The 14,829-nt window shown below is 43.7% G+C and overlaps 1 protein-coding gene across 7 annotated transcripts in view; it reads left to right on the plus strand.

Annotated features, from left to right (window-relative positions):
- The window catches only part of rap1gap2a (RAP1 GTPase activating protein 2a), a 516,227-nt gene that overhangs the window by 245,211 nt on the left and 256,187 nt on the right, over positions 1-14,829 (plus strand). Inside the window, exon 2 of one of the 7 annotated variants that reach the window (XM_043718322.1) lies at positions 1,522-1,728. The exons of 5 other annotated variants lie outside the window; for them this stretch is intronic. The gene's annotated coding sequence lies outside the window, so the exon portion shown is untranslated. Of the gene's footprint in view, positions 1-1,521; positions 1,729-6,586; positions 6,973-14,829 lie in introns of those variants that run through there. One more of the 7 variants, XM_043718321.1, reaches the window with a different exon arrangement.

Genomic DNA, 14,829 nt, shown 5'->3' on the forward strand with positions numbered 1-14,829 from the left:
TTTCTCTTTTGAAAGACACAATTGAGCCTGTTTCCACTACGCTGTCAGGCAATGTCTTCCACACCCTAACCACCAGCTGTGCATAAAGAATTCCTCATATTACCTTTTTTTTGGTCTTTCATTGATACCTAGCTGTCTCTCCTTCCAGCAGTGGGGACAGTTTTTCGCTATCCTATACTATGCAGACCCCTCCTACTTTTAAAACCCTGACTCAAACAAGCTTGATATACTATAATTAGAAAGAAAATTCACTATGTGTCATAAAGATCACTAAGCCTTCCATTAAACAAATCTAATTGAAAATAAATGCCATTATCCTTTGTCTCTTGATACTTAAGGGAGTATACACTGTAAGTAGTAAATGCAGGGATGTATCAGGAGCTGTGAGTCATTCGGTGTCCAATGGGATATGTAACTGGAAAATAAATCAGCCACAACCTCTACACTGATCATTCACAACAAGCAATCAGCCTTTGTTGTAATTTTCCGGTTCTCTGATTTAATTCAATTCTAAAGATACATTCTGTGTCTAAGCTCGCATTTGGTAACAATTGTAATTGTATAAATTAGCTACTTGCTTTGTGGAATTACTGCACAGGGGTTTACAGTGACACAATCTGTCTCTGACCTTGTCTGCATCTCACAGACACTGCACGTTAAATGACATGACATTGTAATAGATTTGTTACTGGACCAGCAATCTCGTAAATCCAGGTGCTGAAAACAACAAATGCTGGAGATCACAGCGGGTCAGGCAGCATCCATGGAGAGAGAGCAAGCTAACGTTGCACATCTAGATGACTCTTCATCAGATGGATTTGGGGATATGAGTTCAAATCCCAGCATCCTTCATGCAGAATTTACTTGTGCATTACTTGTTTGAATTTGAAACTAAAATGTTCGCAGCAATGGGAGCAACTGTGTAAATACTGGATTATCATAAAGATCCATCTGGTCCACTAATGTGCTTTTAGGAAAGAAATTGTTTTTCTGGTCCGGCCAATATGTGACTCCATACCCATGGCAATGTGGTTGACTTGGTAACTAGCCTTACAAGCTTATGAGTGATTTAACATCACATTCTTGGGGACAGTTAGAGATAGGCCTTCCTTACAAATACTCTGGAAATAAATCAATTAGCTGGAATAGGTATTTCAAAATAATCTATTTCTTTTCTCTACCTTTCTAATTTCCTTCTCCACGAGGTTCCACTGGCACTCAACAGTCTAGCTCAAGATGTTTTAATTGCAATGAATCTTGATAATTGATGCCAAAAGGTTAATTAATCTCTGGGATGGGAGAGGGTCAACTGGTATAATCTCAATTGGTCTCCAGCAACTTGCAAGGGCAAAGCAGTCAATGCTGTATGAAACATTTCAGGGGAATCCTTGTTTGCAGATTCATGTAATGTCAGGAATATTCAGCACTGGTTATCAATATGGTCAATAAAAATTGCATCTCTGCCTTATTTTTCAATCTACCTTCTGTTCATGATTGAATTGCTTATGCTTGAATTTGCAGGTGGCTTTGAGGATTTAGTTGCTTCCAAACTGTTAGATTTGGCTTTTCTTTCCTCTGCATCAACTTCAATTTGTGACCCCCTTGGGAAGTGTGTGATTGGTGGATTTTCCCCTGAGGCTCTTCAGTAGCCCATCTTTCCTCAGGAAGTCAATAACCTTCATTCGCTTCTTCTGGCAACTTACCGCCTACGAAATTAAAACTTGAGTTGTAAGTGATCTAATAATTACTTCTCAAACCTTGGTCTTGCTCATTTTGCTGGAGCCAGATCCTGCAGCTCAGGAGCAAACTTATTTTTGCTGAATGTGACTCTGTGTCATCCAACACAGCATGTCTATCATGGACGGCATTTGACTCTTACTCCGTGTACCACTTTTCCCCTTCCTGTTTTTGTTGCTCTCTGTCTCTCTATCTTTTTGTGCTACTTTCTTTCTTAAATCTGTGTCTTGTCTCCCTTTTCCAGTCTGAACACCCTGACATAATTTCTTGTCTGTGATTTTATGTCTTGTTTTACTTCTCTTTCCTTTTATCAGCATTTTGTTTTTGTTTCCTTGCCTATGGTCTCCTTTCCTTTGTGCCTCTCTCTTACTTCCTACCTGTGCTTCCCTTGGCCCTCTCTTGTGTTTCCCTTTCTCTTTGTTTCTCTTGTCCTTCCCTATATTTCTCGTCTTCTCTCTCCCAAACTACCCATCCCTGTTTGTCTTTATTTCTTGCTTGTGTCTTGCTCTCTCCTTAACAATATTTGTCTCCCCACTCTCCCTGTTGTGTGTATCTTTTTCTCCTGCTGTCGTTCCCTCTCAGTATGTTTCTCTAACCCCCTCTTTCTGTGAGTCTTTAAAATTCCTTTACTCCAAAGGCAGAGGATGCAGAATCTTGACATATTTTTAAGGCAAAGGTAGCTAGATTCTTGATTACCAAGAGGTTGAAAGATGATCAGGGATATGCTGGAATGTACAATTGAGGTTAAAATCAGATCAGCCAGGAAAAATCAGAGCAAGCTTGAAGCCCTGAGTGGCCTACTCTTGTTCCTTATTCATATAGAGTCGTATAGTACAGAAACAGACCCTTCGGTCCAACCAGTCCATGCTGATCATAATCCCAAACTAAACTAGTCCCGACTAGTGCAAAGCCTGTATCCTCCAAATGTTTCCTATTCATGTATTTATTCAGATATCCTTTAAAAGGTGTAACTGTACCCTTACTCATCACTTCCTTGGGAAGTTTCTTTCACACACTCTTCTAAACAAATTGTCCCTGGTGTCGTTTTTAAATCTTTCTCCTCTCACCTTAAAAATATGCCCCTAGTTTTGAAATCCCTCACCCTAGGAAAAAGACACCTGCCATTCATCTTATCTACATCCCTCATGATTTTATAAACTTCTAAAAGGTCACCCTTCAACCTCCTACACTTCCGTGACCATAGTCAAAAAGTGTGGCGCTGGAAAAGCACAGCAGGTCAGGTAGCATCGGAGGAGCAGGAGAATCAACATTTCGGAAATAAGCCCTTCATCAGGAATGTGTCACACTCCTCCTCTCAGGAGGAGGAGAATCGTCAATTCTCCTCCTCCTGAGATGCTGCCTGACCTGCTGTACTTTTCCAGCACCACACTTTTTGACTCTGACTCTCCAGCACCTGCAGTCCTCACTCCTGTGAAAAAAGTGCCAGCCTATCTAACCTCTCCTTATAAACTTATAATCTGCTTGTGTGCTTTAGTCATCTCTCTCTCTCTCTCTCTCCTCTCCCCCCCCCCCCCCCCCCCCTCCTCCTCTCCTTGCTATCAAATGCCTGTCTTTTTGCTTGTTTCTCTCCCTGTCTGTGATGCTCATTCAGTTATTCTTTGCCTGGTTCTCCTTTCTGTGAATCTCTCTTTCTCTCACATCCTCAGCTTCTGTCTCTTGCTTGTTCACATTTGCCTCTCTGTTCATGCTTCTCTGTTGCCCATTGTGCCTCTCCCTTTCCCTGCAGCTGCACAGCGTTTGTATTTTCCTTTTGTATCTTTTCTCTACATTCCCACCTTCAATGTCTTAATTTGTGCAAAAATCATTGCGTTTCTTTGATATTTGACATGTTGCAAAGTTAACATGCAATTTACGTAATGGAGTAACTATAATTACAATAATTTTCAGATGTTCGGAAGATATTCTCTCTAGCAACTATTTTTCTGGTGACTTGCTGTCATAAAAAGGTGTGATTAATATGAAAGTTTATAGTTTAATAGCAATTTGATAGCTGCCTTTGTATAACCGGATTCAACATCTGCCTAATCTTCTTTGGAACATCTTAATTGCTTGTCAGAGTATGGGAGAATGATTTCTAGTTGCTGTCGTGGTTACTGAGTTCACTTGCCACCTCACCGTTGCTATGTGGAATTATTATTATATAATGGAGTTCTCAAACAATGAAGACTTTGCTTAATTATATGCATGTGTGTAAAGTTGTGACAAATTAATGTTGTGAAATATGTCCCATGCTGCCTCATGTGTCTGTAATTAGCAGTAATCAAGCTGTTTTTGTCACCAATCAGATTCCTTATAAGTGGAGCTCCCTGTGACAAGTCAAAGAGTTGTGAGTGTAACCAACAGGAGTATGTTCAATGAGTTTTTAGTCACTTTGGTATAGATCCATTTTTTAACATACTGTATTTGGTAGTGTCAGTCAAAACTTAATAGCCTCACAGATGTTTATAAGCACTCCTCTCCCACCCACCTAATAGGTATACAGGAACAGGCAAAATGAAGACATTCAGAAAACACACAGTAACTTGAAAACATTGTTCATATCAATGAAGAGGAGAAGAAAAGCCTTGCATTAATATAGCACCTTTCGATAACCCCAGAAGGTGCTAAAATAGTGCACAGCTATTTAAATGTTTTTTAACTGCAGCCACTGGTGTAACATGCAACAGCCATTTTAACACAGTAAGATCCCACAATCATGATGAGCCTGATGGCCAGATTGTTTATGTCTACGGAGGAGACTGTTTCAGGGTCAGTTTGAAGATTCTTGGGAGAACTTCCCTTGATCTTCAAACTTACTGTACGGGTCTTCTACTTATTGTAAGGTTGACTGAGAGCTTGGAGTTCTGAGCAGCAGAATTCTAAACAGAACGATCATGGCAAATGGAAATGGGAGAAGACCAGTAACATCAAGGCCATTTACTATTATAGAATTCCTACAGTGTGGAACCAGGCCCTTCGGCCCAACAAGTACACACCAACCCTTTGAAGAGTAACCCACCCAGAACCATTCCCCTCTCCTATTACTCTACATTCACCCCTGACTAGTGCACCTAACCAACACATCTTTGAACACTACGGGCAATTTTGCATAGCCAATTCACCTAACCTGCACATCTTTGGACTGTGAGAGGAAACTGGAGCACCCGGAGGAAACCTACGCAGGCACGGGGAGAATGTGCAAACACCACACAGACAGTCACCCGAGGCCAGAATCGAACCCACATCCCTGGCACTGTGAGGCAGCAGTGCTAGTCACTGTGCCACTATATACAGTATAACCATCTCCAGCAGTGATAAAGAAGGTAGTGGGGAGGAAGGGGGTTAGGGATGAAGGAAAATCCTTTAAGGCACAGCGGATCACAGTTGGCTCTGCCTTACCTTTAGCTTTTGCTGTTTTGGACTTCTCTGGTCCAGATCTAATCAGCTGACATCCAGCTTGGAGCTGAAATCACAAGGTGACAAGGCGAGTCGGGAAATGTGCAAAACTGCAGCAAAGTGTCACAAGAACATTTGCCACTTGGTGGGATCTTATGTTTGACTCACACTGCAAGGAAAGTGGCCATTCAGCCCTTACTCCCAGCAGAAGAGCTATCCAAATCATTGCAGTCCCCCACCCCCACCGTCATTCCTTCCTCCAGAGCCCTGTAAATATTTCCCTTCCAAGAATACATCCACATTCAGCATAGTAACTGGACTGATCAATCTCCCTTCACAAGCAACACACTCCAGATCTTCATTGCACTATATAATTAAAACAATTCTTGTCTTATGTGTAATTCTTTTGCTGATCCTTTTAGATCAGTGCCATCTGATTGGCAGGCCTTCATTTCCCAAGTAAAACTGTTGCAAAAGATGCACACTCCTAACTTAAAATAAAACAAACAACTGAGAATGCTGGAGATCTGAATCAAAAACATAAATTGCTGGAGAAATCCAGCAGGTCTGGCAGTAGAAACAGAGTTAATGTTTCGAGTCGAGTGACCCTTCATCAGAACTGGGAACACTCCTACCTTGCTGATTTACTAAATAAAAACCTGAAAGAACCATGGATCAGGAACAAAAACAGAAGTTGCTGGTAAAGCTCAGCTGGTCTGGCAGCATCTGTGAAGAGAAATCAGAATTAATGCTCTGGGTCCGGTGACCCTTCCTTAGAGGAATGTTCACTCTGATTTCTCTGCACAGATGCTGATAGACCTGTGGAGTTTTTCCAGCAATTGTTACTGATTTACTACCCTTTCCTACTCCAGTGATCAGATGCTGCACCAGGATCCTCCTATTTTTCAATGTAAAGGATAGTGCTGCTGGTCACTTTCCACACTGGATGGAGTGTATGCCTGGGAAATTAGAAATTCCCGATTTTTAATGATCCCTTTTGAGGCTCATTTGCTCTCCACGTGCCTGTGGGATTTATTCGCCGTCCTCCTGCACCGCAAGCTGCGTTTTCAATGCAGCCCACGACACTGATGGCCATGTGTGTCATCATTACATTTTGCACTTGACCGTGACTTGGTCACACTTTGTGAAAGATTTCATCTGGGTAAATGCCGGGTCAGTTAGCAGAAATTGTTTTGACAATGTTCCTTTAATTGAACCCGTTCAGTGTGAGGCACAGATACTTCCACATGAGCAAAAGAGACAAGTCGCAAAGCTACAGGTCCCAGAGTGCCCGGCTAACAGCCCCTGGTGTAACAGAAGCTCATCCAATGTCCATACGATTGCAATAAGGTCCAACACAGCATCATTATCCCTTCAGAAGTCTCTTGTTTTCATTTGTGCTAACAAATTCAATTATGCGGCATCACAAGCCCTGCCAGCATTCTTTTTTCTCATCTGTTTCCATGGCAACTCAGCAAACCGATTGTAAAGGGATTCAGGCATAAAGGAAACTATTGCAGTGCTGTAGAATGAGAAAGCTTGACACTGGGCTCTGAGGAAGCAAAGCTGAGCTGGTTCCACGGTTTACAAGAAACAAAATCTGTCTAGCCATCACTGGGAGGAGAGAAGAGGACATCTCCACGGTTTTGATCATCCTGACTTCTATTTCTTTCTGCCCCGAGATAGATCTGTCCTCTGCATTACTTAGCATCTGTTTGCTATTGTACTTCAGGGGGTGTGTGGAGGTGCAGGGGTTTCGGGGCAATAATTGTGAAATTTCAGGAGATACAGGCAAATGTCCTGTTAGACTTCAAAACACAGGAGACCAAGGAAGTTCTGGTGAGTTCTTTATTCTTTACGTCCAAATTGCATTTTGGTTGGCACTCAGGGAATGAGTGAAACAATGCTGAACACGATCTGCAACAAAAAATTGGGAAGGCACTAATTAACCCGAGACTTCTGCCTGCTTAGATCTACCCAATACAGAGCATGTATGTGTATGGTTATAACGTTGTTTAAAAGTTTACCTGCAACTTGTTAAATTTTTCTTCATATTCTTTTTTAGATCTGTGATATTAATGCACAGATGTGTTGGTATCCCATTACCCATCTTAATAGATTTCAGCCTGGATTAACACAACAATAAACTAGTAGACAAAGAATTGTCATGTAAATGCGGCAAATGGTCCCTCGTGTTAGCCGTGGTTGAGTTGATTGCACGATGAGGACGTAAGGGCAAAATCTAGACTGATGCGCTGCACTTTGGAAGTGTTGCCTTTGCAATGAGAGAGTAAAGCAATGGATCATTTGTACTCCTGTGCAGAATCTCTGTCCCAAGAGGTTGTGAGCCTGTAGACAGGAAGGACACTTAATGAGACAGATTGATAGTGGAACCAATCCCCACCAGCTTCCCACTTCCACCAGGATTAAATTCTGGGTGAGAAAACTCATGGTGCCTCCAGTTTGAAATGTAGAAAACAGCATCAGTAGCTCAATTCAGTTTGGTTGGTCATCCAACTCAGTACCTTGACCTGTTCTCCCCATGTACCTTTGGTTCCTTTAGCCCTAAGAACTACATCTAACTCCTACTTGAAAACATTCAATATTTTGGCCTTATTCACTTTCTGTGACAGAGGATTACCACTCTCTGGGTGAAGAAATCTCTCCTCAGCTCAGTCCAAAATGGACCCCTGGTTCTCAAGTTGAGGCTATAAACTGACCAATTGATGACCACTCAAGGTTCTGGGTGTCCCAGGGAGCTCTTCTGCCAACAGTCAAAAGCCTTTTCTAAGCTGCCAGCCTTGGGTGGGATTTTGACCTCCAGGGACTTGATTCCCAGGGAAGGCCCACTGATGGCTTCACCAGTGCCTGACTGCATCATAGAAAAGAATCTCTGGAGTGCAGAGAGAGGCCACTCGGCCCATTGGGTCTGCACCGACTCGAAAGCATGTCCCAGCCTATCCTCATAACCCCACATTTCCCCATGGCTAACCCACCTAGTTTGCACATCCCTAGACAGCACAGGGAAATGTAGCATGGCCGATCCACCTAATCTGCACACCTTTGTACTATGGGAGGAAACCGGAGCACCTGGTGGAAACCCACAAAGACACAGGGAGAATGTGCAAACACCACACAGACCCCCAAGGCTGGTGTCAAATGTAGGTCCCTGGTGCTGTGAGACAGCAGTGCTAACCACTGAGCCAACGTGCTGCCCAGTGGAGTGTGGGTCCCTGGTGCTTTGAGGCAGCAGTGCTAACCACTGAGCCACCGTGCTGCCCAGTGGAGTGTGGGTCCCTGGCGCCGTGAGACGCAGTGCTAACCACTGAGCCACCGTGTTGCCCAGTGGAGTGTGGGTCCCTGGTGCTGTGAGGCAGCAGTGCTAACCACTGAGCCACCGTGCTGCCCAGTGGAATGTGGTTGAGCTGGACCTCTCTGGAATAGGCAGCATGGGGTTCTGGCTAGCTCTCCAGCTGGCATGCGGGACCCTTCGAGTCATAAGAATCCACCCCCCTCAGCTAGTTGCATTGTCAGGAGTTGAGGACAGGAATGTGACTGACAGCTGTGTACTGTCAGAGGGGTCTTCTTTGCGATGGAGATGTTAAACCTCTCAGACAGAGGAGAAAAGATTCCACGTCATTACTTCGAAGAATCTCCCTTGGGGGCCCTGACCAACGTTTATTCCTCAATCATCACCATCATCCTGTTGCTGTAAGTGGGATCTTGCTATGCACAGATCAGCTGCTGTATTTCCTGCAATACTACATGTGCCTGCACCTCAATGGGACTTCCATTGATTGTCACATATTTCGCAACAGATCGGGGTCAGGCACGGCTTATTCAAATGAGGGTGAGCTAAAATGGTTTTTATGTTTCCAGGGCATTCCAGAGGCCAGCAGCACTGATCTGAACATTAAGAGTTCACAGCCCACAGAAATTTAAATGCAATTAATTAAACAAACCTGAAATGGAAAGCTATTATCAGTGATGGTGTCCATGAAACTGGAAGGGTGGAGAGCAGATTTACCAGGATGTTGGCCTGCGGTGGAGCGGTATCGCAGTGAAGGGAGGCTGGATGAGCTTCCCTGGATGAGCAGGGAAGGCTGGGCGGTGGGTGGGTGATGGAGAGCTGATTGAGGTGTATACGGTTATGAGGGACACCGAGTTGAAAGGTCAATAACAAGGGCATAATTTTAAGGTGAAGGACAGGAGATTTAGATGGGATTTGAGGAAAGGTTTGAGGGAGGTGGGAATCTGGATTGCACTGCGTAACTGAGGCAGGAAACCTTATAATATTGAACAGTACTGCACAGGAACAGGCCCCCGGCCCACGGATGCTGCACTGAACATGACGCCAAATTATTTTAATCCCTGTGGTCTGCCCATGGTCTATTTCCCTGCATTCCTTGCTTATTCAGGTGCTTATCTAAAAGCCCCTTAAATGCCACTATCCTATCTGCCTCCACCTTGGCAGCACATTCCAGACTCCTACCACTCTGTGTAAAAAGCTTGCTCCTCACATCTCCTTTGAACATTTCCCCTCTCACCTTAAATTCGTGTTCACTAATATTACACATTTGAAGTCTGGGACAAAAATTCTGACTGTCAACCCTATCTATGCCTCTCATAACTTTATAAACTTCGACCAGGTCTTCCCTCGGCCTCCACCGTTCCAGAGAAAACAACCCTCATTTTTCTAGTTTCTCCTTATAGCTCATACCCTCTAATCCAGGCAGCATCATGATAAAGCTCTTTTGCACCCTCTCCAAAGTTCCCACATCCTTTCAGTAATGTGGCAACCACAATTGAATGCAATACCCTAAGTGTGGCCTAACCAAAAGTCTTATAAAGCTGCAAAATCACTTCCTGACTGTGGTGCTCAATGCCCTGACCAATAAAGGTAAGCATGTCATATGCGTTCTTTACTACCCTAGCGATTTGTATGGCCACTTTCAGGGAGCTATGGATTAGGACCCCAAGATCCCTCTGTACATCAATGCTATTGAGGGTCCTGCCATTAACTGTATACTTTCCCTCAATATTTGATCTTCAAACTTGCTTGCATGAAACTCCATCTGCCATTTCTCCCCCCACATCTGCAACTGATCTATATCCTGCTGTATCCTTTGACAACCCTCTACACCATACACTAATCCCCCGATCTTTGTGTCATCCGCAAACGTACTAACCCACCCAGCTAAATTTTCATCAAAGTCATTCATATATATCACAAACAGCAGACGTCCCCAGTGCAGATCCCTGCAGAGCACCACTCGTCACAGACTAGCAAGCAATTCAGTTCTACTCAAGAAGGTGGCTTCTGAAGAGCAATTCAGGATGGACAATAAATACAGGTCTTACTAGTGATGCCCACAACAGTTAAATAAAAAAATGCTGCATGTTTTTTTCGAAGGGCTTAAATGCTAATATTTCAGGAAACTGCATATGCATTTCCAAATGGTACAGCATCTCAAGCCCTTCCAGAATTCATCAAGAACATTTGATACAGAACAGCACCGTTGAGAAGTGCTCAACAAAAGAATGAGCCCCTTATTATCTTTCAAAGGAGGGACACTTGATCCACATCTACTTTAAATATCCTTAGTTACCAGGATGACTTGGAGAACTGTGGCTCAGTGGTTAGCACGGCTGCCTCACAGCACCAGGGATGCGGGTTCGATTCCATCTTCGGGTGATTGTCTGTGTGGAGTTTGCACGTTCTCCTTGTGTCTGAGTGGGTTTCCTCCCACATTCCAAAGATGTATAGGTTCTGTGGATTGGCCATGCTAAATCGCTCATCGTGTCCAGGGATTTGCAAGCTAGGTGGGTTAGCCATAGGAAATGCAGAGTTACAGGGATAGGGTGGGTCTGGGTGGGATGCTGTTCAGGATTGCTGTGGACTCATTGGGCCAAATGGCCTGCTTCCACACTATAGGGATTGGATGAACTGGAATGGTTATAGTGCAAGAGCTGGCCATTCAGCTGTTTGAGTCAACTCCACCATTAACCACAGTCATGGCTGATCATCCAACTTAATAGCCTGTTCCTGCTTTACCCCTTTTTTTCATCCCTCTAGCCCCAAGAGCCAAATCCAATTCCTCCTTGAAATCATAAAATGTTTTGGTCTCAACTGCTTTCTGTGGTAGTGAACTCCACAGGCTGACCACTCTCTCTGAGTGAAGACATTCCTCCTCAACTCAATCCTAAATGGTTTACCCCGTATCGTTAGAAAGTGAACCTTGGTCCTGGACCTCCCTCGCCATTGGGAATCTGTTTGCAATTGGTGATTGGTTAAGATTAAATGTGGACTCTGAGTAAGGTAAATCAAGTTCTAGAAAGTGCCGGAAACTAGAGCATGGAATAAATATATTACAATGTTTTACATTTAACAGTGAGTTGATCAGTTACCAGTTCATGTAGTGACTGCAGATTCGTTCAGCAGCAAGGAGCTGGATGCGTTCCTATGAGCAATTAGCATTTATATCGGTGTCTTTTGGAGATCACTGTTCTTGACTTGGAGAGGGATATTACCCTAAATTCAGGTTTTTATTCCAGGGCATTGTCGGAGAGGTTGGAGAGATCAGGATGATAGTGGATTCAAGGTTGACCATTCCTGAATTAGATGCAGAATGAATTAACAGATGGTATCTTCCTTTTCCCTATGTTCAATCGCCTGTATACAATTGTATCATGCAGTGTGTGACAACACATATGGCCACACTGTCATCCGTGAACTGCGAATTTGTCGCTTCTCAAGCATGCCAATTTTTTTAAAAAGCAGCAAAAGCGTTATTCTTAAACAAGATGGAAGGGGTTTTTTTTTGCATAGCAATTAGTGAAAGTTGCTAAGTGAAAAACTGATATAGTTATTAGCCAACATATCACTGTGTTAGAATTGCAGGCTTCGCTTCCTTCAAAAGAAAGATTCTCTTTCCAAAGTCAAGGGAATAAAATCCTGATGTTTGAACGCAGAGCTGCAATAGCCTCTGTCATCAAATAGTTGGTGGCTACCAGTGGACTCAGTAGTTAGGCCAGGCTTTGAGTCATAGAGGTTTTACAGCAATGAAAGTGTCCATGCTGGTGATGAAACAACCATCTATTCTAATCCCATCTTTAATTGCCTTGCATACTATAGTGTTTTAAATGTTCATTTAATAGTTGTTAAAAGTCTCTTCCACCCTTTTGTCCAGTGAGTTACAGATACTCAGAAACCACTGGCTGAAAACATTTTTCTTCAAAATCCCCTCTGACCCTCCTACACCTTAGTTTAAAATTTTGCCCCCTGATTATTGACCCCTCTAGTATGGGGAAATGTTTCTCCCTACCTACCCTGTCTATGCCCCTCAGAACAGGAGATACTTGAATCAGCTGCCCCCTCCCCTAGCCTTCTCTACTCTATAGAAAACAACCCCTATCTACGTAGTCTCTCTTAGCAACTAAATTGTTCCAGCCCAGGCAATATCCTTAGGAGACAGGCAGGAGGCTGGAAGAACACAGCAAGCCAGGCAGCGTATCCTGGCCAACCTCTTCTGCACCCTTTCTGGTGCAATCACACCCTTACTACAGTGTGACAACCGGACTGCACACAGTGGTCCAGCTGTGCCCTAACTAATATATACACAACTCCATCTTGCTTTTGTATTCAGTGCCTTGACTAATGAGGCTCATGCCCGAAACGTCAGATTCTCCTGCTCCTTGGATGCTGCCTGACCTGCTGCGCTTTTTCAGCAACACATTTTCAGCTCTGATCTCCAGCATCTGCAGTCCTCACTTTCTCCCCTAATGAAGGCAAGTGTCCCATAATCTTTCGTAACCACTCTATCGGCCTGTCCTGTTGCTTCCAAGGAGCTGTGAACATGCACTCCAAAGTCCCTCTGATCCTCTGTATTTCCTACAATTGTAATGTAGTCCTTTGCCTTGTTAGTCCTCCCAAAATGCATCACCTCCCGCTTCCTCGGATTATATTCCATTTGTCACTGTTCAACCTTTCCTCACTACTTACCACAACACCAATGTTTCTCTCACAGAGTCGGACAGAATGGAAACAGACCCTTCAGTCCAACCAGTCCATACCAAACATAATCCCAAACCAAACTAGTCCCACCTGCCTGCTCCTGACCCATATCCCTCCAAACCTTCCCTATTCACATATCCATCCAAATGTCTTTTCAACATTGTAATTGTGCTCACATCCACCACTTCCTCAGGAAGTTCACTCCACGGGCGAACCACTCTCTGTGTAAAAAAATTTGCCTCGTGTCTTTTTTAAATCTCTCTCCTCTCACCTTAAAAATGTGCCCCCTAGTCTTGAAATTCCCCATCTTGGGGAAAAAGTAACTATCTATGAACTTACTGACCGGTCTGGAGAGAAGGAGAGTGAGTCTCGTTGTTCCTTGTTGATTCTGCAGCTATGGCCTTTGCAGATTGCCTGGCCGCCTTAAACAAATTCGTAGTTGACTACTGAGTTTCATTTTCCTTGTGCTTCCTTCAGCTGAGAACTCTGCCTCTGAGGCAATCCTGTAGAGTCCTTGTGGAAGTTCGAGCAAACTGGTATCTCACAGCACCTAACGACAGCCCATTAAAATGGTTGCTATGTTATCTTTGAGTTATCATTGTTCCACAAAGTCAATTATGCTGAAATACGCCATGAGATCATAGAGTCATTGAGATGTACAGCATGGAAACAGACTTTTTGGTTTAACTCGTCCATGCCGACCAGATATCCTAAACTAATCTAGTCCTGTTTGCCAGCACTTTGCCCATTTCCCTCTAAACCCTTCCTATTCATATACCCATCCAGATGCCTTTTAAATGTTGTAATTGAACCAGCCTCCACCACTTCCTCTGGCAGCTCATTCCATACACACACCATCTGCTGCGTGAAAAAGTTGCCCCTTAGGTCCCTTTTATATCTTTCCCCTCTCACCCTAAACCTATGCCCTCTAGTTTTGGACTCCCCCACCCCAGGGAAAAGACCTGTCTATTTACCCTATCCATGTTTCCCATGATTTCATAAACCTCTGTAAGGTCACCTCTAATCCTCCAACACACCAGGGAAAACAGCTCCAGCCTATTCTGCCTTTCCCTATAGCTTAAACTCTCGAACCCTGGCAACATCCTTGTAAATCTTTTCTGAACCCTTTCAAATTTCACAACATCCTTCCTATAAGAGGGAGACCAGAATTGCACACAATATTCTAACAGTGGCCTAACCAATGTCCTGTACAGCCGCAACATGACCTCCCAACTCCTGTACTCAATACTCTGACCAATAAATGAAAGCATACTAAAAGCCTTCTTCACTATCCTATCTATTGGTGACTCTACTTTCAAGGAGTTATGAACCTGCCTCTAATGTTTCTTTGTTCAGCAATACTCCACAGTACCTTACCACTCATTGTATAAGTCCTGCCCTGATTTGCCTTTCCAAAATGCAGCACATCACATTTATCTAAATTAAACTCCATCTGCCACTCCACGGCCCATTGGCCCATCTGATCAAGATCCGTTGCACTCTGGGGTAACCTTCTTCGCTATCCACTACACCTCCAATTTTGGTGTCATCTGCAAACTTACTAACTATACATCCTATGTTTACATCCAAATAATTTATATAAATAACAATAAGCAGTCAACCCAGCACCAATCCTTGTGGCACATCGCTGGTCACAGGCTTCCAATCTGAAAGGCAACCCT

The sequence above is a fragment of the Chiloscyllium plagiosum genome, chromosome 28 (genome assembly GCF_004010195.1).
Source record: "Chiloscyllium plagiosum isolate BGI_BamShark_2017 chromosome 28, ASM401019v2, whole genome shotgun sequence".
Taxonomy (NCBI): domain Eukaryota; kingdom Metazoa; phylum Chordata; class Chondrichthyes; order Orectolobiformes; family Hemiscylliidae; genus Chiloscyllium; species Chiloscyllium plagiosum.